The sequence below is a fragment of the Tachypleus tridentatus genome, chromosome 2, assembly GCF_004210375.1.
Source record: "Tachypleus tridentatus isolate NWPU-2018 chromosome 2, ASM421037v1, whole genome shotgun sequence".
NCBI lineage: Eukaryota > Metazoa > Arthropoda > Merostomata > Xiphosura > Limulidae > Tachypleus > Tachypleus tridentatus.
In genome coordinates, this window is record NC_134826.1 from 146,728,376 (window position 1) to 146,756,315 (window position 27,940).

The 27,940-nt window shown below is 36.3% G+C and overlaps 1 pseudogene across 1 annotated transcript in view; it reads left to right on the forward strand.

The window, feature by feature from the left end:
- Window positions 1–6,432: 6,432 nt before the first annotated feature.
- Window positions 6,433–27,940, forward strand: part of LOC143245324 (melatonin receptor pdcr-1-like) — a 51,020-nt pseudogene continuing 29,512 nt past the window's right edge. Inside the window, exons 1-2 of the transcript XR_013025570.1 lie at window positions 6,433–6,637; window positions 26,646–27,687. The product of XR_013025570.1 is annotated as a melatonin receptor pdcr-1-like (transcript). The remainder of the gene's footprint in view (window positions 6,638–26,645; window positions 27,688–27,940) is intronic.

The window sequence follows — 27,940 nt, forward strand, 5'->3', positions numbered from 1 at the left end:
AAAATTCCACAAACTTTAACTTGCTACAGATAAGTTCCATCATGATGTAAAAAAACAAACAAAAACGAAGTGTTTTTAAACTAATATTGAGGAAAAACTCGTGATATTAAATATTGATACAAATGTAGGTTGTAGCAGAATAAATACTGCTGAAAATTATTCCATTATTCAAAATCTAAATATTATATAATACAATAAACTGGTGGCCCAAGGAACGTTAGGACTTTGAAAGTTAAAGCTTGCAGGACTACCAATAAGAGGGACTTTTTGTATATCTATTATAGATATAATTTGTTTATCACTTTGTATGAAACTTTTCAACTACGCAACTCCAACTTAATTGAGGCGTTTGCATCCTGTGTCCAACTATTCATAATTATGCAACTAAATTATGTCTCTATAACGTTTGAAATTGGAACGTTTGTTTCTTCAGAAATCTCTCAGTTAAAGACACAAATAAGGCCTTTGAAAATAATATTAGACGTTTTGACTAAAATTTATAATTGTATTAACAATACAAGAACTTTGAAAGTTTAATAAAAGAATCAACAATCATTGTAATTATAGTTTAGAATAGTGATTAGTGTCAGTTTAAGGCTACATTATTCGAATAATGAAAATGACCACCGTTAGAAAAGTTAGTTTTGAAGGGATATTCTTAAAAACTCTACCGAATGTTTTAGTGTTAGCCAATGGAAGATTTTCAACACTAATTCAGATATCTAACGTCGTTCTCTGCTTATCAATAAAAATGTTAATACCCACACCAGATGTTCTGAGATGCATTGTTATTGTTTCTCGTCATTTAGAAGATATTTAACTTGTTTTTCGTCAACTATATAAATTGCACATAATACTTAATTTGTGTTTTATCCACAAATCCAAATGTTCAAAGATGCTTAGTTTGTTTTTTGCCAACTACTTCAGATGTTTCTGGATGTTCAACTCTTTTTTTGCTAACTAATTTAGATATTTCTGGATGTTCAACTCTTTTTTTTTTGCTAACTAATTTAGATATTTCTGGATGTTCAACTTTTTTTTTGCTAACTAATTTAGATATTTCTGGATGTTCAACTCTTTTTTTTTGCTAACTAATTTAGATATTTCTGGATGTTCAACTCTTTTTTTGCTAACTAATTTAGATGTTCCTGGATGTTCAACTCTTTTTTTGCCAACTAATTCAGATGTTCCTGGATGTTCAATTCTTTTTTGCTAACTACTTCAGATGTTCCTGGATGTCCAACTCTTTTTTTGCCAACTACTTCAGATGTTCCTGGATGTTCAACTCTTTTTTTGCCAACTACTTCAGATGTTCCTGGATGTTCAACTCTTTTTTTACCAACTAATTCAGATGTTCCTGGATGTTCAACTCTTTTTTTTGCCAACTAATTCAGATGTTCCTGGATGTTCAACTCTTTTTTTGCCAACTAATTCAGATGTTCCTGGATGTTCAACTCTTTTTTTGCCAACTACTTCAGATGTTCGTGGATGTTCAACTCTTTTCTTTCAACTAACTCAGATGTTCTTGGGTATTCAAATTGTTTTCAACTAATTCAGATGTTGAACTCTTTTTTTTGCCAAATAATTCAAATATTCTTGGATATTCAATTTATTTTTCAACTACATCGGATATTCCTGGATATTCAACTCTACATGAGACTTTAGTAATATTTTGGAAAAATGAGAGAGTTCACTCTCGTCTATTATTTGGTAAAAAAATAAACGCGCTCCTTGCTGTCAAAAGCCTCAAAACAAAATCGTCAGAAAAAAACGTAATTGACAAATTAGGTTACTTGCTGTCTTACGTTTAAATTGGACATATCGTAACTAACATGAGAGAACTTGTACACCACCATCTCTCCTGCGTATTTATACATTTCTGAGGCAAGAATCAAGCCAAATTTTGTGCTTATTGTTAAGGACAAAGCTACATAATGGGCTATCCCAACCACGAGTATTGAAACCTGATTTTTAGCAGTACATACCCTACAAACTTCCATAGATCCACTGGAGGTGAACTCATGATCAAAATATTATATTTTATAACATAAAATGGGGATAACTTAGTACAAATAATCCGAGCAATAAATATAATTACATGTGTGTGGGATTTTCTTATACCAAAGCCATATCGGACTATTTGCTGAGCCTACCGAGGGAAACCGAACCTCTGATTTTAGCGTTGTAAATCCGTAGACTTTCCGCTGTACTACCAGGATGACAAGTAAAAAATCAGTATTAATTCATTCTAATATCTGACTATCTGCTGAGCCCACCGAAGGGAATCGAACCTCTGATTTTTGCGTTGTAAATCCGTAAACGTAACGCTGTACTAGCGGGAGGCAGGATGACAACTAAAAATCAGTATTAATTCATTCTAATTTTAAAAAAAACGTTGCTTTGGTATATTTTCTTCACTGTTTAGTCGGCGTGCTTGTTACGAAGTGGAAATGTTACGTTAACGTATAAAAACGCCTATGTTTCTTTTCAGGTGTTTAGTATTTTTATTTATTCGTATGCGTCTGTGTAATAGTTATAGTTTGTTTTGGAATTTCGCACAAAGCTACTCGAGGGCTATCTGTGCTAGCCGTCCCTAATTTAGCAGTGTAAGACCAGAGGGAAGGCAGCTAGTCATCACCACCCACCGCCAACTCTTGGGCTACTCTTTTACCAACGAAAAGTGGGATTGACCGTCACATTATAACGCCCCCACGGCTGGGAGGGCAAGCATGTTTGGCGCGACTCGGGCGCGAACCCGCGACCCTCAGAGTACGAAGCGCACGCCTTAACGCGCTAGGCCATGCCAGGCCCCATAGTTATAGAATATCGTGAAAATTATTTAACGTCGTGTGTTGTAGTTCAAAATCCCAGAATCCAATTATGATTCATTGTGACATTTTGATACTGAAATCAAACTTTCGACAACAGCCCGTAGTTTTGTTACCTCTGGCATTTCAATATCCTTGATTCTCTAGCACCGATAAATGTCATCCAGTTGTCTTACCTTCGTGGGAAATAAATAACTGCTAAAAGGTGATCCTCTGCGGAAGAATGAATAGAGAAGGGGAGGGCGTAAACCAGCCAAGGTACAAACTGTCACACGTATCAACAGGAGAGGAAATAGTGAAGACACGAGAGTTCGTTTCAGTTATAGTTCTAATGGAGTAAACTACAACAGGCTAGCTAACTGTAAAACAACTCTAATCAATCGGATCTCGTAGTTCTCACAGATAAAACGTCATATTGCGAGACTTAAATAAACGTACGGGAACTTTGTAAAGATGCTGAATAAATAAGTTAATATGTTGTTTAAAACAGATTAAACTTACCAATCTGGCGCGCGTTGTTTCCCGGTGTGACAGCTAGTTTAGTGACGGTAAGTATATTGTGTCTAAGAGGGAACTGTCGTAGCTGTTAACCAGTTTGAAAAACAAACTAACGTCGACTCAGATTTGATTTGTACAAATAGAACAGGATCCACTAATCACGGAAGTTTTTATATCATGTATGATTTATCGTCAGAGCTTAATGCGATTATTATTTGAAGTAAAGTATTTAGATTATCAGTAATGTCAGATATTCTGTGGGTGTATCGGGTTCGAAACCCGGCGCCAATCATTCTCTTCCTTACAGCTGAGGAGACGTTATAATGTTATGATTAATCACAATGTTGTTGAAAAACGAGTAATTGAAGATTTGCCGGTGGATGCTGTCTAGGGTTGCCCTCCCTCTAGCGGCAGTTCCAAATTAGGGTTTGTTTGTTTGTAGTTAAGCACAAAGCTATACAATGGACTGTTTGTGTTCTGCCCACTACAGGTATCGAAACATGGATTTTAGTGGTATAAGTCCGCAGACATAGCAGCAGTAATTTGACGGACATGCAATGCTAGAATCAGTAGTTCGAATCTAGGTGGTGTACAGAGCCGAGATGATCCATTTGTGTAGCATTACGCTAAAAAAAAAAACAAATAGGGAGAAAATTTGGCAAGATTAGTACAGGATGTTCCCTCAATTTGACTTTGTACTGTCAAGTTCGGTTATTAGAAAATTCTTCGTTTTTTAACTCTCTGACGTTTATAGCTAAAGTAAAGGAACTAATAAACGTTGACCGTACTGGACTGTATAATATTCTATGACGTGGATATTAATATTCGATGATAAAGTGGGTGGTTAGAAGGGTTATTTCCAGAATAAGAGTTATAAAGTGCTTCGACAGAATTAATACTCTGGCAGTAACGCTGATCAAAGGTTGTTGTTTCTGTACTGGGTAGCTCTTACCGGATCTCGAACTGGTTCCATATTACAACAAATAGAATACACCAGTTTCTCAAAATGAAAAACAGTCCTTTTAGACTTCTTACTGATATCTTGACATCAAAGGGCCCGGCATGGCCAGGTGGGTTCAGGCATTCAACTCGTAATCTGAGGGCCGAGGGTTCGAATCCCGGTTACACCAAACATGTTCCTTTCAGCCATGGGTTGGTAAAAGAGTTGGCAGTGGATGGTGATGACTAGCTGCCTTCCCTCTAGCCTTACGCTGCTGAATTAGGGACGGCTAGCGCAGATAGCTCTCGTGTCGCTTTGCGCGAAATTCAAAACATACAAACTTAATATCAAGCAAAATAATTTAATCGATTTTTATTCGTGTAAAGAGCATTTTTAAACCTTGAATGGGATTTGTAAGGATCGTCGTGACACCAGGAGTTACTTTAACTGTAGTTCAGTTTCGAAAACAAATAGTTACGCACACAAAACAAACAAAATTTTTTAACCACGATACACTCAGAGAGAGATGCGATATTTTGAAAACTATTTACGTTTTCGTTAAGTTATTGTTAGGACTAACGTAAAACTTAGCGCAATGACGATGAGATTTAAGCCTAGATTCACTAATTCTTCAGGTACTGTTTCAGTAGCCATAACTTATTTCTTTATGAAAAAAAATATTTTTCACTCAATGCGTTAGTCTTAACATTTAAAGACATAATTTTTTAAACCTTATATATATATAGAGAGAGTCTGCTTCTAAACCCAATATATATATATATATAGAGAGAGAGTCTGCTTCTAAAACCAATATATATATATATATATATAGAGAGAGAGTCTGCTTCTAAACCCAATATATATATATATATAGAGAGAGTCTGCTTCTAAACCCAATATATATATATATATAGAGAGAGAGTCTGCTTCTAAAACCAATATATATATATATATAGAGAGAGAGAGTCTGCTTCTAAACCCAATATATATATATAGAGAGAGAGAGTCTGCTTCTAAACCCAATATATATATATATATATAGAGAGAGAGTGTGCTTCTAAACCCAATATATATATATATATAAAGTCTGCTTCTAAACCCACAACGTGTAAGAAGTTTTAAACTAACATCACAGACATTGCTCTCTGGACTTTACTTTCAAGATGATGTAGGGATTTATAAAAATATATTTTTACTTCCTAGTGACGAGTTAAACCTTCTTCCCGACTGAAAAGTTGGTCACTTGGAAAACTTTAAATCGAGATAAATTTGGCTAACTTTGAATAAACATAGAGGGAAGAAAATAAACAAATTTTGGTTTTTACAGACACTGAGAAAATTGAGCTTCTAAAAGTTCAAGCTGTAAAGATAGGTTCATGTAAATGAAGTCACTCCCCGTATTTTTTTATGGTGAAACATCTTTCCTTGAAGTCACCCCCCCGTATTTTGTTATGGTGAAACTTCTTTCCTTGTCTGCAAATGTCAGGGTTTCAAAATTTGATATTATTTATTTACTGAGATTCTAACCGTAGCGAAAGGTCTAAAACCAACAGGGCCTAATATTAAAATAAATAAGCCAGGTTTTACTAGTTAAGTTATTTAAAAATCTCAATCACACACACATACACACACACACAATGTATTAAACTACTTTTTTATTACTAATTTCTCAGTGCCAGTTTTTGAAACCAGTATAAATTATAGGGGTGAAAAGTTATGTCATATATACTAGGTAATTTCAGTTACTTATCTGTAAAATTTGTTTATTAGGAACCAATCATAACTGTGGAAATAATTAGAATGTTATTTATTTTAAAGCACAGAGAATTCACTAAAACATTCCAAAAATCTTCAGACAGCTTTTCAAAAGTAGTTCAAGTCGTTTTGTTTAACTTTCTTCTGTTAATTGATTTGTTTAGTTTGTCGATACATTAATCAGCATTATTTTAGTGTTAGATAGAATATTCTACGAACTTTTCGCTATCTGTTGCTTTGACTGCATGTACTAACACATTCTATAATCAACAGACGATAGAGTAATTTTAGAAATAAACTATAGAGGACGCTTGTTTACAGTGTAAGAGAAAACAAGGCTTAAATCCTGGCCGTGAGCTGGTTTGAACCAGTCTTGGTTATCATCTGACAAGCTTTTGTGAACGCATGCACCACTAGAGTAAGTACTTGTCGTTGTTAGGACGTCACGTGAGTTACAACCTACTGCTTACTTGCTGTACGCCGTGGCACTCCTGCAATTTGACAGTTGTATTTTGGCAGAGTGCCATCCGGCAAGGCTGGAGGTTCTAGCTGTTAGCGGCAGACAGTCTCTTGCGCTTCTGACACAGGAGGCACCAAGACAGGAAGCAACAATGTGGTAAGAGCTCATAGAACACAATTAATTTAGTACCACATGACAGGTACAGAAGGTGAGATAAGGGATATACGATCGTAGAGTTCATTTATGTTAAGGAGATTTTGTAAACTCGCTCCCTAGTAAGAAACGACTTTTTTCTATGCTTGTAGAATAGGTATTATACAACTCGGAGAAGAAAGAAGGAAACTTAATGAATCTAATATATGTTAGACGAGATATGTTGACTTATCTGTTTTCCACATGAGCAGCTTTTACATTTTGTTTCTGTTATTTTGAAAGAGATTTTGTTTCGTTTTTGTTTTGATTTCTCGCAAAGCTACACGAGGGCTATCTGCGCTAACCGTCCCTAATTTAGCAGTGTAAGACTAGAGGGAAGGCAGCTAGTCATCACCACCCACCGCCAACTCTTGGGCTACTCTTTTACCAACGAATAGTGGGATTGACCGTCACATTATAACGTCCCCACGGCTGAAAGGGCGAGCATGTTTGGTGCGACCGGGATTCGAACACGCAACCCTCGGATTACGAGTCGAACGCCTTAACACTCTTGGCCATGCCGGGCCTTCAAAGAGATATTCTACGACGCTAACAAAATAATTCCAATGCCAAAGTAGAGGCGGCTGATATGTCAGAAAGTTAACAAAGCCAGATAAAATGTTTACCATATTCCAGTTAAAGATTACCGATGTGGTAAAATTATTTTCCATATTTTACGTAGATTGATGTTTTACTGATACCTTTGTTCAATAACATTCACATCTAATGGAGATTTCAAATTAATAGTGTTAATATTTTTGTCTCTTTATTTGTCGAATGTCATACAAATCCAGCTGGATGTACCATAAGAGTGACAGTCAAATTCCGCAATTTGGTCAAAGAAGTAGCAGCCGAAGAGCTGGCGATGGGTGTTATTCATCGTCCATTTTCTGCTCTAGTCTGTGAGTTCAAAACTGAGGGCGAGCAAGCACAAAAGTACTGATCGTTTGTTTTTGAATTTCAAGCAAAGCTACACAAGGGCTATCTGCGCTAGAAGTGTAAGAAAAGAGGGAAGGCACCTAGTCATCACCAACTCTTGGAATGTTCTTATATCAACGAAAGTGGGATTGACTGTCACGTTATAATCCTCTCTACCATTTTAAAGGATTTCAGAGGTGGGATTCGAACTGTCAACTCGCGAGCTTGCGAGTCGAGTGCTCTAATCACCAGGCAATGCTAAGCCTAATATAATTGTTCCGTGCCATCGTTAATATAATAACACCAAATAAAACAGCTGTTTAAACCAACAACATAGTAGAATTATCGAGTTAAGTTTTAACATTTAACTTCGAAGTATTGGAAAACTTTAACTATTTGAAGAACTTTGTAAAATAATAGAACGTTTAGTATTACCTATCGAGAAATATCCCATATCTTCTAATCAAATGTACAAAACAGCTTCAAACATGATGTATAACATTTCATATAAGAGACTTCATAAGAGAATGCGATGTTATAAAACACTTTACAAGAAAAACGTGTTATGATCAAAATACGCAGCTTTGGCACTTGTGTACATGCGCTGTTACAAATATTCCCTGCTGTTATTCCATTAGTATGCTAAATTTGTATACTAAACTAACAAAATACCTTCTTAACACAACAACTTAAGTTTACATATATAACAAATTAATAAAACTTACTCTCATCTAAAGACTATTTTTTGTTATTTTCACTTTTAGTCCTGAGATCGTTATGAGAGTAGGGGACACTTTAGGCGCTAATGTGTCATCAGTGACTCTGGAGCAGCTAAAACCTGGTTACGATGGTCTTCTCACCAGGTAGCGTTCCTTAACCCAACAGTAAAACACTAGGGAAAGGCAGCAAACCAACACCACCCACCTACATCATTTGAGGTGATATTTTACCAACTAACAGTGGGATAAACCATATCTTTATAAAGCCCCACGATTAAAAGAGAGCGAGGGGTCTCGAACCCACGACCCACATATTGCGGGTTAATCTCTCTAACCACATGCCATCTTTACTTACCATTCCACATCGCTAGCAAATTGTTTCAACTCATATTTGCTTCGAATAATGAAAACACGTCAGCTCTTTGTCCTGGAATAAACTCATAACATCAAACAGTCCATGACACGCCTCAGGGGCGAATTTAAGCAACTCTTCTAAGAAATTTATTTCAAGCTAAAACCTGAACCGCAGCGTTCAAACCTTAACAGAGAAACTGACAATATTAGCAACACGGCGTGGAAAGTTTTTTCCACCAGCTGCCAGTGCACTGGTAGCGTCAATAAAACCCATTAAGAGTTAAGAATGCCAGTTCTGTTTAAACGTAGAAATGTGTTGACTTCTAAGAGTTTGATGTCTGATACGTCGTATTGGGTGAGCTTTGCTTATTAATATTGAAAACTGTGCAGTGCCTACTGGTTGTCTAATACATTGTATCTGTTTGTCTTACAAACAAGTATCGTGAATGATGCGTGTGTGTATTCCACTGTGTTCTCACGTGCATTCTATATTTTTTATATCTTATTTTTATTTTTTGTTAGATCTTTTAGTGTTCTGAACCAATACCTGCCATATTAATCTGGTAAACTCCATGATTTTTCAACTATGGTTTTGGAAATTATTTTTAATGAACATTGAAACTGTTTTAGAATGTAACATTGCATAAATTAATTTGTTGATTTAATAAGAGATATACAGGGTGGCCCGTAAATCCCTATCCATCCATATACTGTGTCTAAACAACGTTATAATACTAATGATGAGTTGAAGGCAGCTGTTACCGCGGCATTTGGAACAATAACCCCTGTTATGTTGAGGAAAATGTCTCACAGAACATGGCGTCTCATAATATTATGCAGCGAGAATGAGGGACAGCACACAGATACATAAGATATATGGATGGGTAGAGACTTACGGGCCACCCTGTAGAATGTTACTAAAAAACACGAAAAGTTATGCATTAGTTCCAAAAGTTCGTTGATTCGTTCATGTAAGGAAGCCGTTATTATCTTTGGTGTTTCCAAGTGGAAAGTCATCTCCCCAGGGGCACAACGGCACGTTTGCGGTCTTACAACGCTAAAAACTAGGTTTCGGTACCTGTGGTGGGCAGCACACATATCGCCCGTTGTGTAGCTTTGTGCTTAATTCAAAACAACGACTGGAACCCCAAATTAGGCAGCACGTGGGCCAAGCAGCGAAGATAGAGACGTAGATAAGAACCATCCTTAGTTTAGTATTGCTAATAACCTAGAATGTCCTGGCGATTAGAGCGCTCAGCTCACAATCTACGAGTCACGGGACTGAAACCCAGCGCCGAACATCCTCATCCGTTTAGCCGTTGAGTTGTTGGAACGTCACTGTCAGTCTCATTGTTAGATTTTAAAGAGCTTATAGTAGATACTGTGGGCTCATTTTCGTTAGCTCTGGTCGACAACAAAAAATTAGGAACGACGATTAATAGCTTTAGCTTTGCCGTAAACGAACCAATCAGGACTGTTAACCAAAAATGTAATAACCAATCGGCAGCACCCTCAGTTGTTTTTAACCAAATAACGGGATTTACTGTTTAAAATATTGTTTTCCCACAGCCAAAAGTGTGGATCATAATCAGAGGTGCATCACAGTTCGAACCTTGGAATTTCTGATCTGCATCTCGAAATGTTAACCACCAAGACACACTCCGGTCCTCAGTCATCGTCACAAAACATAACTGTTTTTCTTTCTTTCTGTACAATACACGTAAAGACTATAAACTACAGTGTTAAAAAAATTATGGACGGTCTGTGAACAGATAAATCTAATGTGCGAGTCGTCATTCTTCAGTGGACACACCTTCAGCTGTACAATATAAAAGAATGGTCGATTTCAACTATTTGGCTGAAGTTACCTACGTAACTAGTGGCTGTTGCTGGTTGTTGCACTCAAAGAATAGCTACGGTTGAATATTACACTGAATCTGAGGACGACTGGTGTGAATATTAACATTTTTAATAATAAAGCAGAGAACAACGTTTCGACCTTCTGAGGTCATCTTCAGGTTAACAAAACTTCAGGTTAATCTGCAGATGATCTAAGAAAGTCGAAACGTTGTTCTCTGCTTCATTAGTAATAGTGTTAATACCCATACCAGTCGTCCTCAGATACATTTTGACTTCAAGTGGGTTTCTCGTCATCGTGAAACTTATGGTATCTCTCCATCTTGGTTGTTTAAGATATCCATAAGATAAAGTATAATTTTAATTAAAAGTAAAAGACGGCTAGCGCATATAGCCTTTGAGTAGCTTTGAGTAAAATTAAAAATAAATAAACCTTCACAAACTATAGAGTCATAAAAACTGCTTACAGAGTAATTCTCTTCACTAATAACTTGAACAAGCTTTTTAAACACTTATCCAATGGGCAGATTCGGACAACAAAGTTCCCTTCCGAAACGGTATCATTCCATTAAAGTTTGTTTGTAATTGAAAATACTTATTTGTTATAAAATTTATTGTAGTGTTTTTAGTTTCTTTTTTTTCAATTTTGATGGTAAAAAATGAATTATCTACGAATTAGTTGACCAAGGTACTGGATGAAAACAATTGTATTCTTCAATTGAAACTCTAGTGGTCACCGAATTTAACGAACGTGTTTTATCATATGCTGCTAAATCAATATGGCCCGGCATGGCCAAACGTGTTAAGGCGTGCGACTCGTAATCCGAGGGTCGCGGGTTCGAATCCAGGTCGCACCAAACATGCTTGCACTTTCAGCCGTGGGGGCGTTATAATGTTACAGTCAATCCCACTATTCGTTGGTAAAAGAGTTGGCGGTGGGTGATGATGACTAGTTGCCTTCCCTCTAGTCTAACACTACTAAATTAGGGACGGCTAGTGCAGATAGCCCTCGTGTAGCTTTGCGCGATATAAAAATAAAAATAAATCAGTCAATATATTTTGTTTATGTTGGCTATCTCAGACGACCACGCATATTTATATATATTGACAAATGATGTTCAGTTGATGTACTTCGCTATCAGAGAGTCAGTTTGGAACTTTATGAATGATAGTTACAAAGTATTTTGAGACACATTTTTGTGCTAATCTACTAATTTACCTGCACACTGATTTCTTTTTTGAGGACTCGATCACCTTTGTATTTCACACGTTTGTATGTACGATTACGACATTGGTTAACTTGTTAATCTAATAATTTTATAACATCAGACCAAACCGTTGAATTCTGCGTGGTGTGCTTGACAGTGGGGGCGATTTTGCTAATAACGTGAATTCCTTTTTTGTTTACGGTTATTTCACTTTGTTACAATTATTGTTTCAAATGAACAATTAAATCCACTGTCTGACATAGACAGCAATCAAACAGTGCGCCTCAGGTTTCACAACAATGAAACGTTATGCTTCTGGTTACGTTATATGACACAGACAACAATCAAACAATACGTGTCTGGTTCCTCTATCTGGTATAGACAACAATCAAACGGTTTGCGTCTGGCTCGGCTATATGACATAGACAACAATCAAGCGATATGTGTCTGGTTCCGCTATATGACATTGACAACAATCAAACGGCACGTCTCTGGTTCCACACTCCGGTATATACAATAATCAAACGGTACGTCTCTTTTTCCATTGTCTGATATAGATAACAATCAAACGGTACGTCTCTAGTTCTATCGTCTGGTTTAGACAACAATCAAACGGTACGTCTCTTGTTCCATTGTCTGATATACATAACAATCAAAAGGTACGCCTTTGGTTCCGCTATATGACATAGACGACAGTCAAACAGTACATCTCTAGGTTCCATTCTCTGGTATAGAAAACAGTCAAACAGCACGCCTCTGGGTTCCACTGTCTGATATAGACAACAGTCAAACAGCATGCCTCTGGGTTCCTCTATCTGATATAGACAACAATCGAACAGCATGCCTCTGGGTTCCTCTGTCTGATATAGACAAAAATTGAACAGCATGCCTCTGGGTTCCTCTATCTGATATAGACAACAATCGAACAGCATGCCTCTGGGTTCCTCTGTCTGATATAGACAACAATCGAACAGCATGCCTCTGGGTTCCTCTGTCTGACATAGACAACAATCAAACAGTACATCTCTGAGAACTTATTAAGACTATTGACGCCAGGTTGAGGGTATTATTTTCGCTAAATATTGTTATTAGATGTGATATAGTAATAAGTATCCCTGATACTGATATTATTTAAACATAAGTAACGTAAGTCAACAGGAAAACAGTTTGGTCTGTTCATGTTAATATAACATATATATATATATTGGTTTGAAGTTACAGACCATGTATATGGAGCAATATTATATCAAAATTCAAAAATAATTTAATAATTTTGAAATATTTTATTAACGGATAACCGGCTGTTTTTTTATTTCTCAGTCCACATTATACCCGCATATCCAGCAAGCTGTTAAAATATTATTTACTAGTTAAAGAATTCGCCCCCTAGCTGTTAAAATAGTAATTGCTGCTTAAAGAACCCGTTATGGGTTGTTTGTTTATTTTTTGTTTTTTAATTTCGCGCAAAGCTACACCTGGGCTATCTGCACTAGTCGTCCCTAATTTAGCAGTGTAAGAATAGAGGGAAGGCAGCTAGCCATCACCACCCACCGCCAACTCTTGGGTTACTCTTTTACAAATGAAAGTGGGATTGACCGTCACATTATAACGCCCCCACGGCTGAAAGGGCGAGCATGATTGGTGCGATGGGGATTTAAACTCAAGACCCTCGGATTACGAGTCTAGTGCCTGAACCACCTGGCCATGCCGGGTCCCGTTATGGACATATACAAACAGTACTGTTATATTTATGTAGCGTAACTATAAATTCGTTTTTTGTAAACAATTGTTTTGTTTTAATTTCGAACTAAACTTTCATGAGTATTAGATTTGCATAATAAGGTTCTTAAACATATTGCATTAAAACGTAACCAAACCATTTTATTATTATTTTTCTATTAATAAATATTTGTTTTTATATTCTGTTGAACGTCTCTCTGTCAAACTATGTTTTTATTGTCTTCACAGCCCCCTAGTGGCACAGCGTTATATCAGTAAATACACAACTCAAAAAACCGGGTATTGATACCCGTGGTGGGCAGAATACAGATAGCCCATTGTGTAACTTTGTGCTTAACTTCAGTCAGTCTTTACATGTATACCAATGACGTCACTACTGCTTATTAATATATTACATTGATTATTGTATTCGATACCGAACGATAATGTTCCTTTTTGTTTGTTTGTTTTTGAATTTCGCACAAAGCTACTCGAGGGCTCTCTGCGCTAGCCCTCCCTTGTTTAGCAGTGTAAGACTAGAGGGAAGGCAGCTAGTCATCACCACCCACCGCCAACTCTTGGGCTACTCTTTTACCAACGAATTGTGGGATTGAGCGTCACATTATAACGCCCCCCACGGCTGAAAGGGCGAGCATGTTTGGCGCGACGGGGATTCGAACCCGCGACCCTCGGATTACGAGTCGCACGCCTTAACACGCTTGGCCATGCCGGGCCTAAGAATTATTAAAAAAATAAAAACATACAAAGGAAGGTCCTTTTGTTGCAATACAGTGAAAACAATAGGTATCCAAGAAGACTGTGCTGTTTACATTACCATTCGAAAAGTATATATCAATGCCGTTATGTAATCCTATTATATCTAACTTCAAACATTTTTACAAAGCCACAATTGTCCGTCATTACCCCATGGAATTGTCTTATTCTAATGGATCTGCGACGCAACTTGATTTTCTTAGGACTACGGTTTTGTTGAACGCCCACCACTTAACTTTATATGAAGGTTCCCATTCCATCAAACCTTCGTCACGATTTGATCTTTGGTTTAAGATCCATTTCTTTTCACTGATCCATCTCCGACGTTTTACCAACTGCTTGGCATTTGACTTAAGACTACTGTTCTGTTAATCTCTGCCACCTCTTGTCTTTAAACCTCATGTTTGTTTCATTGTAATCCAACTGTAGACTACACTGCACAACAATTGTTTTGAAAAGTTTTTGCTGATTGTGACAGGTACCTGGTAGGTATGTACAAATATAGTTTTGGTTTTGCTTCATCACGTAGGAACTCTGAGAAATAGACAGTTAACTGTTTACCGGCAATAACGTATTTAATTGCACTTATGTTTCTAATACGCTATTAAGTTCAACATAATTAAAAGTGTTTTGCTCCTGATTTTTGTTTGTATTCAATGTCCGGTGCATCACGTTGCAGTGTCCAACAATAGTCAGCAAGCATTGACGGATTCCAGTTGCCCTGATATCGTTTTTCCATTGTAGTAATGTCCTGGTGAAACTGAAGATTTCGATGAAACGGTACGTGATGGGCAAATTTGGATGTGATTTTCGTGATTAGCAGCCAAAAATCAATAAGGAACACCCAACAGTGTTCAAGAAACAAAAACTTTGTTGTGCAGTGTTATTGGTGTTCTGTCAGTGTTCTGTGACATACAAAACTCCTCGTACCCAGAGACATACGTTTGATTTTTAAGTAATTATATATCTGTCTCTCTGAAATGTAAGTGTGTAAATTTATGAAAACCATGCTTACAACACAGCCATATCCGGGTTGTTCATATAAGCCTATATGGTATGGATGATTTAACTTGTAGAACTCTGATATTTCTATAGTGGTAACTGATCTATTCACGTAACATGTATACCGATAAGACTGAACACACGCATCCAGCTAGGCTATACCATTCTTTCATTTTTTTTTGCCCCACACCTTTGGCATTTCTGTATTGATTCACACTATGAGCCTGACGCACCAGAAGTGTTGTAGGAACTCGTGTAATTATGTTATATTTACATCCGCACTGTTGCTTCTGACATTTAACTATCTACCGTTTTCTATCCGTCATTCAGTTTACGTCTCTGTTAACATGTCTGTCTAACAGTCGATTTACTTGTCTACTGCTCCACCGTTGTATTTCACTACGTGGATATCTGTTTATTGGAGTAGACATCAAATTATCCACGTACAGCGAAGCCCAACAAATATCCGATCCACATCAATAAACAACAATATATACATAAACAGATTTCACTAACTGGTGTTTAACTTCATTTCTACGTTTCATGAATTTTAAACTTCCTTAGAAAAGGCGGTGTTTCTCAAGACATTTTCATTAAAGGTCTATAAAGTGATCGATTTCTTCGTTCACCGGATAACAAATCGATATATTTATTGATCGGCTTCCCTCTAACGAAAAAAATATATAAATTATCACGTTAAAGTAGCGTAGTGCTATTAGGCGACAAAAAAAAAACAAAACAAACAAACAAAGTGAGTTCCACAATATAGAAATTAAATAAGGAAACTTAAAGTAAAATGCATCTGTTTATATATTTGTGTGTTCACCAAATATAACTGATTCATCGTTACTAAGTAACAACATCTCGCTCCGAAAGGAAAGACTGTCACTCAAACAAGAGTGGGCGTGGACTAAAGATGTTTAGAGCAAACAACCAGAATGCGCCCACTAAAGATGCGGGCTTTAACACCAATCATTTTGTTTAACCCTAGGAGAAGACATTTTGTCGAGATGTAAGATACTGGAGGTAAAGCACTGGAGTATAACTTTCGGTAACATTACAATGGAAACTTTACCTGAAAAACAGTTGGAAACAATAATAATATACCCACGCATGCATTATTAAAACAATAATAATATACCCACGCATGCATTATTAAAACAATAATAATATACCCACGCATGCATTATCAAAACACGAGCAATTTAAATTTAATTAATTAAAAACTAGCTAGTCTAGTTTGTATTAAAATGTTGTTTTTTTCTTTCTGTTAATAAAGTTAGTCAGATGAACTTGCTACAGGGGCCATCCACGATCTATAGTAACGATAGGTTTTAAAGATCCTTCATTTGCCATCAGAGGTCACCACTGACAGAGTTTGTGTTTTCTTATAGCAAAGCCGCATCGGGCTGTCTGCTGAGCCCACCGAGGGGACTCGAGCCCCTGATTTTAGCATTGTAAATCTTTGGACATACCGCTGTACTTAGCTGGGGGCCCTCTAATAGAACGAGTCATGCAGGCTTTAGGTCAGATGCGGTCTGAGGTCATTTTTGTTGTTTTTCAACCCTTCATTTGTTCTTATGTTTATCAAAACCTGGGTTAAAAAAGACAATGTTTTAATATTTTTAGAAAGTATTGCTAATTTACCTTGTGAATATATATGTCCATTTCCAGTCTAGTGTTTAGATAATGCTAGAAGGTTGTAACCATAAACATGCAACAATCAGAATTATAAAGGGAAAATATGAATATGAATCGAAAACGTTAATATAAACACAAAATATCAATAAAAACAGGAAACATGAATAAAAATAAGTATAACAGAAAACTTCTGTATCAATAAAAAGCATTAATATAAACAGAAAACATGAATGTAAACAGAAGACGTTAGTTAATGTCGTTCTGAAAAACACGAGTGTTGTGTTAAATTAATATACACTCTATAAGAAACTCAGTTCTATTTCTTCCAATCTGCCCTTTTCCATGGTTACTGATTAGCGACTGATATTGTCCGAAACCGATATAACTCGGTTACAAATGGGAGAACGAACGATAGATTGAGTTCCACATGTATTTTTCAAAACTAATATACATTTAGTTTGAACGTGAACAAACGTTAAAAACCTTCAAGTAACAGAATATTTTCACTGGTCACGTGCTCTGTAAGTTCCCCCTCGTTCCAACGAGTACGAGCAACTAGATACAAATCACGTTTATCTTCGTCTGCACTCTACACGTAATTCTGCGCTAAAATCAACATCCTTTAGATACCAGACAGCTGTTGCTAGTTTTAAAACTGTGATATTATGTTAGTCAACGCACCCATTCGTTAGTTTAGTTAAGAGCTAGCGTTTGTAATGGATTTCTAATAATGCATGAAGTCAAAATCCGTGTTTCGATACCCGTTGAGTACAATATAGACAGTCTATTGTATAACTGTGTGCGTAACAACAAAAAACAAACAATGGCGTGCGATCATGCAGAAAAAGAAACTAACAAGTTATCAAAACTTAAATAACAAAAAAAAAATTTTTTTTTAAACTAGGTTTTAAAGTATAGACAAAATGTTTGTTTAATAACAACATTTCTATACTCTCGTTACATTATTTTAATGTATATATTTAACATAACTCTCGTAAATTTCTAGGGAATAACAGTTTTAAAATAAATATATTTTTATTGTGTACCCACGCGATTCTTAATTAGTGTTAACGGGAATTTTCTGTCGCTACTGGGATTTATGAGTATTTTTATTTTTATGCAGAGAAAAATCTATTGTAAGCTCATCTTTGTCTTTGGAGTTTTAAAATACCAAACCGTCATTAAGACTAATCGCGCGTGATTTCTCATCAGTATAGCGCGTACAGGTATGGATTTAGTGTCACATGGTACCAGGCAAGGCATGAATATTTGTTTTGTTGTTCCGTCCGTTGAACGAGCGTGTAAATATCAATCATATTTCAAAGTGTTTTGCTCATAATGAGATTTCCCCTCTCTATTTTCAACTACGATAACTCTCCCGAAACAAAATTCGTGATTTCATTTTCTCGTATCTCCCAGTGCAAAGTGAAATTCTATAAGCAACTAATATGCTCGTATTAACTCAGATAATCTAATTGAAATTACATGTAGACTACGAAGTGGGAGTGCTATCTCACTCTAGGTAGTTTAAATGTTACTTCAACCATGTTGTTTCATTGGTTGATTTTGTCCGATTGATGTGACACATAAATTTTACAGGTTTTGAAACTCTAGGTTACTGAGCACTTAGCTTTTGTAGAAACGTCCTTTTTTGAGGGGAAGTTATTGTTTTTATGTTGTACCGTAATATTTCACGTGCAGCTTCGAGTGCAGAGAAATATCCAGAAATCAAGTGTCAATTTCCATTCTATTTTGGCCCGGCATGGCCAAGCGTGTTAAGGCGTGCGACTCGTAATCTGAGAGTCGCGGGTTCGCATCCCCGTCGCGCCAAACATGCTCGCCCTTTCAGCCGTGTGGGCGTTATAATTTGACGGTCAATCTCACTATTCGTTGGTAAAAGAGTAGCCTAAGAGTTGGCGGTGGGTGGTGATGACGAGCTGCCTTCCCTCTGGTCTTACACTGCTAAATTAGGGACGGTTAGCACAGATAGCCCTCGTGTAGCTTTGTGCGAAATTCCAAAAACAAAGAAAACATTCTATTTATACACCACGTGCTAGAAACTCATTGAAAAGTACTCGGTATATGATGTTTGGTTTCTTGCCCGTAATTAGGTATTATATGTTTTACTTCCCTAGCTCTCTAGAGACCTTCCGGTGTAAAAAAACAACAACAACAAAAAGCATTTGCGCTCAGAAAATGACACCGTTGCACCCCAGTCTATTCTTGGATTAGTCGCACAGTGCTGAAATAGACCAGTTTCGAGAAATTCTATCTATCATTGCTTTCCTTCGGAGGTTGTCCGAAGTGTTCTTACAAATAGACATGTCACTACATTTCCTTTTAGATCAATTATTTTTAACCTGAAAAAATGTTAAATTGCAAAAGAGGTTTGTGCCTTATGATGGTAAACTAAATTCATGGCGTTACACTTCGTGGAGAATAAGGAAGATATAAAAATAGGGATTGTTAGCTATTACAAACAGAATAATAAAATATACTTGTTCTAAATGTATGATGTTTCCATTATCAACTCCTCTTTCTATTAGTAACGGCTTAAAAGGTTTATCTAGAAAATTAAATGTGATTGAACTAACCTCGGATGTTAAAGTATGGCAAAATGTTTATTTATATAAAAACTTTTGAACGAATCAATGACGTTCAATAAACAGCATCAGTGTGTAACTAAATGTTGTGACCGAGAAAAATGCTTTAGTTAACGTGTGTAACTAAATGTTGTGACCGAGAATAATGCTTTAGTTAACGTGTGTAACTAAATGTTGTGACCGAGAAAAATGCTTTAGTTAACGTGTGTAACTAAATGTTGTGACCGAGAATAATGCTCTAGTTAACGTGTGTAACTAAATGTTCTAACCGAGAATAATGCTCTAGTTAACGTGTGTAACTAAATGTTGTGACCGAGAATAATGCTTTAGTTAACGTGTGTAACTAAATGTTGTGACCGAGAATAATGCTTTAGTTAACGTGTGTAACTAAATGTTGTGACCGAGAATAATGCTCTAGTTAACGTGTGTAACTAAATGTTGTGACCGAGAAAAATGCTTTAGTTAACGTGTGTAACTAAATGTTGTGACCGAGAATAATGCTCTAGTTAACGTGTGTAACTAAATGTTCTAACCGAGAATAATGCTCTAGTTAACGTGTGTAACTAAATGTTGTGACCGAGAATAATGCTTTAGTTAACGTGTGTAACTAAATGTTGTGACCGAGAAAAATGCTTTAGTTAACGTGTGTAACTAAATGTTGTGACCGAGAATAATGCTCTAGTTAACGTGTGTAACTAAATGTTCTAACCGAGAATAATGCTCTAGTTAACGTGTGTAACTAAATGTTGTGACCGAGAATAATGCTTTAGTTAACGTGTGTAACTAAATGTTGTGACCGAGAATAATGCTCTAGTTAACGTGTGTAACTAAATGTTGTGACCGAGAATAATTCTCTAGTTAACGTGTGTAACTAAATGTTATGACCGAGAATAATGCTTTACTTAACGTGTGTAACTAAATGTTGTGACTGAGAATAATGCTTTAGTTAACGTGTGTAACTAAATGTTGTGACCGAGAATAATGCTTTAGTTAACGTGTGTAACTAAATGTTGTGACTAAGAATAATGCTCTAGTTAACGTGTGTAACTAAATGTTCTAACCGAGAATAATGCTCTAGTTAACGTGTGTAACTAAATGTTGTGACCGAGAATAATGCTCTAGTTAACGTGTGTAACTAAATGTTCTAACCGAGAATAATGCTCTAGTTAACGTGTGTAACTAAATGTTGTGACCGAGAATAATGCTTTAGTTAACGTGTGTAACTAAATGTTGTGACCGAGAATAATGCTCTAGTTAAGTGTGTAACTAAATGTTGTGACCGAGAATAATTCTCTAGTTAACGTATGTAACTAAATGTTGTGACCGAGAATAATGCTCTAGTTAACGTGTGTAACTAAATGTTGTGACCGAGAATAATGCTCTAGTTAACGTGTGTAACTAAATGTTGTGACCGAGAAAAATGCTTTAGTTAACGTGTGTAACTAAATGTTGTGAGTAAGAATAATGCTCTAGTTAACGTGTGTAACTAAATGTTGTGACCGAGAATAATGCTTTAGTTAACGTGTGTAACTAAATGTTGTGACCGAGAATAATGCTCTAGTTAAGTGTGTAACTAAATGTTGTGACCGAGAATAATTCTCTAGTTAACGTATGTAACTAAATGTTGTGACCGAGAATAATGCTCTAGTTAACGTGTGTAACTAAATGTTGTGACCGAGAAAAATGCTTTAGTTAACGTGTGTAACTAAATGTTGTGACCGAGAATAATGCTCTAGTTAACGTGTGTAACTAAATGTTCTAACCGAGAATAATGCTCTAGTTAACGTGTGTAACTAAATGTTGTGACCGAGAATAATGCTCTAGTTAACGTGTGTAACTAAATGTTCTAACCGAGAATAATGCTCTAGTTAACGTGTGTAACTAAATGTTGTGACCGAGAATAATGCTTTAGTTAACGTGTGTAACTAAATGTTGTGACCGAGAATAATGCTCTAGTTAAGTGTGTAACTAAATGTTGTGACCGAGAATAATGCTCTAGTTAACGTGTGTAACTAAATGTTGTGACCGAGAATAATGCTCTAGTTAACGTGTGTAACTAAATGTTGTGACCGAGAAAAATGCTTTAGTTAACGTGTGTAACTAAATGTTGTGACCGAGAATAATGCTTTAGTTAACGTGTGTAACTAAATGTTGTGACCGAGAATAATGTTCTAGTTAACGTGTGTAACAAAATGTTGTGACCGAGAATAATGCTTTAGTGAACGTGTGTAACAAAATGTTGTGACCGAGAATAATGCTCTAATTAACGTGTGTAACTAAATGTTGTGACCGAGAATAATGCTCTAGTTAACGTGTGTAACAAAATGTTGTGACCGAGAATAATGCTTTAGTGAACGTGTGTAACAAAATATTGTGACTGAGAATAATGCTTTTGTTATCGCGTGTAACTAAATGTTGTGACCGAGAATAATGCTTTTGTTATCGCGTGTAACTAAATGTTGTGACCGAGAATAATCCAACTCTCTTCGAGGTCTATCTGCGTTAATAATATCTGATTTTGAACAGACAGACTAGATGGAAGGCAGCACAACCTACCGTCAATTCTCGAGTTACACTTTAGCAAGGGATAGTGAGATTGAGTGTTACATTATTAAATCCCTTTGACTAGAAGGACAAATATGTTCTGTAGTGAGATTAGATCTCGCAATCTGGGAATTGCGAGTCGATTGCCCCTAACGAACAGGCCATGCCAGGTCCGTATTAAACCATACCAACGCAAGGTTGATTGTTTCACATAATGTGAGATATTGCGAGGGTCAGTAATCACTGTTCAGAGCATACTTAAAGACGAGACTGATATGTTGCTTAAAAATAAGGAAAGTTTTATCACATGCTTGAGACTCCAGGAACCATATCAATATCTTCCAGAACGAGCTCTCTCTGACAGAATTAGTTTTTAAGATAAAACATATTAAGTATTGTGGTTTGCTCTGTAGTAGTAAGAACGAGTGGATGTTTTAAAATGGTTTGGGTATGTTACGTTATTATTGTAAATAAAGGGGGGAATCTTCAATAGCTACGGTTGTAATAAGATCTAAAAATGGTCAAGAGGTAGAGTTGTGACTTGTAGATATGGGGAGGGGAGCATACAAACTCAGAAACTTTACATGAACCGATATGCCGCTGCTAAAATCTTCTTCTATTACATAATATAATGGTGACCAGTACCTGTACATTTAAATACTGACAGTCCGTAATTGTTACCAAAAGTTCAAAGACAAACTATAAGAAATTATAAATAACTCAATAACCGTCGATTTTTCATGAAACTAGGTTTTCGTGCAAGTAAACTGGGAATTTAAAATGAGATGAGAAAACAATATTAACATACCATTGAACATTAAGCCTATTTTTGTTAACAGTCCGGTGACTTTATTTCCGAGGTGTGTCTAAAATCACTAACTGAATATTTTATAAGGTTTATTCTGGAAAACAAATACAACCAGCGTCCTGTTAAAGCCCACAGACCATTCATTATTATTATCAAAAGCCCGTGCAGTATGTTGTGGGATACGACACGCACGTGATATCTAATGACTTTCATTACACCTTCGTGTGGTTACTTGAAGGACTACTGAAATGTTCATATAACTTTAAACTAATCACTGTGCGTGAGACTTAATATGAAGTTAGTAGTGTATTGAAAGGCTGTCTAGTGCCGAATATAAACCAAGTTTATACATAAACTTAAAGAAACACATATCAAACGCTTTTATTTCCTTGAATTAATAAAAGAGTTTGATATGTTTTAATATTAAACATTAATTACATTTCCATGTATTTAATTTGCTCATTAATATGTAATTTTAACATTTAACGAAGATTCCAATTTTGTAACAATATTCTATCTGATTACGGTAGCTTGTACTTAGTTAATAAAGGTTTTATAATTTTTGGTAAATCTAAGGACATACAAAAAACGCTAAAAATTGAGTTTCGATACCTGTGGGGAGCAGTACACGGACAGCTCATTAAGTAGCCTTGGGATTAACAATAACCAAACCAACAAATTATAGGATGCATGATCAAGCGAAGGTACTTTCAAACGAAACTGTTCACTAAGTCTAAATATTCTAGGTACTTAGGAATTGATAAGGTTCTCTGTCTGTAGTGTCAGTGGTTACGTAACCGTGAACATAATAATTCAACACTTTAACAAAGTTACTTGAAACAGTTTCCATCGCATCATTTACTGGATTTGGGATTCCAGCGAATTGTGAAACAGTTGCAATATTTTCTTCTTCTAGAATCTCAGAGATTCGCGAAAAAATTACAGTATTTATTTTTACTACTATCCCGAAATTTCAAGAAACTGAGTAATATTTACTTTTTCCAGGATCTTGGCGACTCGTGAAAGCAAATACTTCAAGCCTGTACCAAATATTTGAAAAGCTTCGTTTAGAGCCAAGAATGGAATAAAAAATGTGTAAGATAACTGTTTGTGATAGCTCCCTCTGGTGATAATTATAACGATTTTGCACAAAAATAATTGATCTTAAAGGAAAGAAATCGTCATATGCGCAGCTTCTTATAAACTGGTAGGGAGTTTCTGAAACCAAACCAATGAAATTATTTTGCACATTCACCAATAAAGCCTAATTAATTTGGCTTAACATGTAACTTTAATATACACCGCTAGGGCAACTATAGTACATCAGTTATATTATAATTTAAATTGGTTATTGAGTGCCCTATAGAAATGCAAATAGCCTTAACGACAATTTTCTCTGCAGGTGTTAGAGAACTTATGAGGATGAAATCACTTTCATTAGAATATAATACGTGTATTATATTCAACTATAAAACATAACACTCTATTTTCAAGTTATAATTATCGCGTCCCTTTTTGTATCTCACCAAATCACTCACTCACTTTAAACCATAATTATGTTAATAAATTTTTATCAATATATACGTAATTTATTTTGAGAAATAAAATTTTTACTTAACTTTTGTTTTTTATTTAGAAACATTTATTTTCAATGAGTATCACACCACTTTGTGAAATTTAAAGTCGCCTGTAAAAATGTTTTCTCTGCGTTACTTTGCAGCAAAGCAAAATAGACATTCAGATACGTTGTTTTTTGTTTGTTTGAATTAAAGGTTAATCTAACACTTCATTATTAATCTGCACGTACTTACGACTCTTTTTTTCGTACAATTCAGCCTTTATCAAGATTGTTTTTTGTCTCTTCTATCTCTAATACTACAGACATGCGATATACTTCTTGGCACGTGGTGTCAAGGTTGATTTTCCACTGATGACTCATGTTATCCAGGCACTGTGCAGTAATCCTGTCACCTGGGGTTTCGATGATACGTGTTTTATAGATAGACGAAAGATGACGTAGAAACAAGGTTTTAATAGACTTCGACTGGATCATATCCGGCTCAAGGCTACTGTCGTATCAAACACATACAGTATCGCTTCACTATATCCGGTTTTACCTTCATATGAAATAGATTCCGAAGTTTATATTATACTCTAACAAAAAACAAAATAACCTGTTGTTGTAACGCAACAATTATAGTGTGTCATTTCGCAATAATCGATTTTAGCTTCTTATGAATTGAACACAGCAGTTTTCACTATAAATTAACAAAACGGGAGTATTTCTATTTCTGAAGATTCTAATTACCCGTCCCTAATTCAGCAGTGTAAGACTAGAGGGAAGGCAGCTAGTCATCACCACCCACCGCCAACTCTTGGGCTACTCTTTTACCAACGAATAGTGGGACTGACCGCACATTATAAAACCCCCACTGCTGAAAGGACGAGCATGTTTGGTACGACGGGGATTCGAACCCGCAATCCTCAGGTTACGAGTTGAACGCCTTAACACACCTGTCCATGCTGTGCTCTAAACTCTTTGTCACTGTTAGCTAGTCAGAGCTCAGTTACGTATCTAACGGTCTGAATGCCCCTCAGAAGCACAGCGATATATCTGCGGACTTATACTGCCAGAAACATGGTTTCGATACCCGTGGTGGGCAGAGCACAGATAGCTCTTTGTAGCTTTGTGCTTAATAACAAACAAACTGTTTAAATTATTAATATGTGTACTAATTAATCTAACATTATTTTAACGTTACGGATGATCTTAAATACATGTCTTGTAATTTCTCCGATTGTAGGTGCATCAAATATTAGGTTCATTTTTTGTTACTAGGTAAACCACCAGAGAAACAAGTACTATCGTCCAGTTAACAACGGGTTGTATTTTTTACAGTTTCACACAGAATATTCAGTTGTCTTAAGTTTTCAAAAAATTTATACACCATGAATTAACTTCAGCACAAGTAACAAGTGTTGTGTTGAAGGAATCGATACGTAAAATTCTGATGTTTATAACACCAGATAAAACTTTAAAAAAATTGAATTTTTTCGATTTACCTCCACTCGTTGTTTCAGTGTTGTCGATTTATAACTGGCACATTTTTCTAGAGTTCAGTTGAGACATTTTAATCACAGTATGATTTTTAGACATACTGAACTTTGACTGCTACTACAGATGTCAAACCTTTACTGATAAAATGTTCTCTGCATTCAAGTCTCTTACACTACCCTTTCCTACAATAGCTTAGCCCAAAGTTGCTGGGTTTGTAACACTTAAAACGGGTTTCTATACCAAGATGTCCGGTATGGAGTGGTGATTAGGGCGCTCAACTCGCAAGATGGAAATCGTGGGTTCGAATTCGTATTACACTAAACATATTTACCTTTTCAATCGTGGGGGGCGTTATTATGTATGATCAATCTCACTATTTGTTGGTAAAAAAGTACCCCAAGAATTGGTGGTGGGTGGTGATGACTCGTCGCCTTCCCTCTAGTCTTACGCTGCTAAATTAGGGATAGGTAGCACAGATAGCCCTTGTGTAGCTTTATCAGAAACAAACAAACAAGAACAGGTAACATAATTAAATATAAATTAGTCGGTTATTCAGCTGGTTTTGAAATGTTGATATTTTGTAAAGAAATGATTTTGCAAGAACATGTTACCAAATATTATGGTTAATCAGACGAAAAGACCGGTGAAACTGTTAGCATAAATTATTTAAGTTTGTTAAAGCCCAAACATACTATCATATGTAGTAAAAATATCTTGTTATTAAACAGAAAATTATCTGATTTCAATTTTATTTTTTTTCTTTCAAGCATGATACATCTCCCAACATTCCAACCATCCAGTTAGTCCATTCTCGTATTGTCATTCTCGACGACCGCCACAACGATGATTGTAAGGTCAGATGGTTTCAGTGATGAAACAACTGTGGTGACACCTGGTAGAATTGTAGAGGCAGTGGTCATCTTGCTCATATGTGTGTTGGTGATTGGGACCAACGTACTGGCTCTTGCCACCATATTGACCTCATCTGTGCAGAAGGAAGCTATGGACTACTATATTCTGTCCTTGGTCACTGCTGACTTTCTCTGTGGAGTGCTCATCCTTCCATTGTCTGTATACCCGGCCATCACGAGAGAGAGTGGATATACGGAGATCTCTTGTGCAGGATAGCTGGCTTCGTAGAACTGACATTATGGAGTGTTACCATGTACACTTATATGTGGATTGCTGTAGATCGGTACTTGGCCATTCGCAAACCACTTCGCTACGACACCATTCAGACAAGGACACGATGCCAATGTTGGATGGTATTCACTTGGCTAACATCCATCTTTTTTGTGCTGTCCACCGCTTCTGGGATTCTCCAAAGGCCTTTTCTATCGCGATGGATTTGTGTGTCTTCTTGGGCTCGGTAACATGCTGCCCTACAGCACCACTCTAGGTGTTTTGGTGTTGGTGCCCAGTATCGCCACCATTTTTTACTCTTACTTCTATATCTTCTCTACCATGCACAAACTGCGACAGAGCATGACCGAAGAGGAGAAAGAGTACGCCACCGCTATGAGCGAGAACCTTTCAAATCCAGACCACATGATGGCCTTCGTGCTGATTTTGGTCTTCGCAGTTTCCTGGATTCCTTGGTTCTCAATGAGGATTTACGAACAAGTGGCAGAAGAACCTGTGAATTCCCACTATTTACACTTCTGCCTTTTGTGGCTAGGTGTCTTGAACAGCATCTGGAAGCCTATCATCTACGCCCTGATGAGCCCGAAGTTTAGGTATAGCCTGAAGCTGCTCTGTGCTTCTCTCTGCTGTCGGTGGAAAGCTCAACCACAGCTTATAATCTAGTCGGTAAGAAGTGCTTGAAATATTCAAGTGAAAACTTATTAGGTTTTTTTTAGCCAACTTTACAGAGAAAACAAACTGTTGGTATTACACACAAAAACCAGAAAAACAATTGTGCATAAAATAACATCAGTGTATTTCATGGAACAAAATATTTTGAAAATCTTGCAATTCTATTTGGAGTTTATGTAAAGCTTTGGATATACCAAAGTTATGCCTCACCAGATTTCTATATTTAGGAATATTTTACATAAATGAC